The following is a 334-nucleotide window of genomic DNA, read 5'->3' as shown; positions in this document are numbered from 1 at the left end:
CAGGTCACCCGGTCAAGGTCACCCGGATCCAGGTCACCCGGATCCAGGTCACCCGGATCCAGGACAAGGGACCCCCGGGACACGTTCTCTGGAGCCCAGAGAAGGTGAGAACTGATCCTTCCTTTCATTTCCCTCTTCTTTTATATTACTTTCCCAGAGGTCATTGGTTTTTAAACCAAAACACGTAGTTGTTTTTATCTAGAATTTTAAATTTCTTTTAAAACATTTTTTCCGCGGGAGTTTCTTTTTTACTTGTTTTTCGTCACGTTTAAATATCACTTGATTTTTTTTCCGTTTGAAATCTATGAAACTCCATAGAGAGTTCCTCTATTAT

This window comes from Caenorhabditis briggsae (genome assembly GCF_000004555.2).
Source record: "Caenorhabditis briggsae complete genome, chrV, whole genome shotgun sequence".
NCBI lineage: Eukaryota > Metazoa > Nematoda > Chromadorea > Rhabditida > Rhabditidae > Caenorhabditis > Caenorhabditis briggsae.
Note: the sequence above shows the minus strand (reverse complement) of the source record.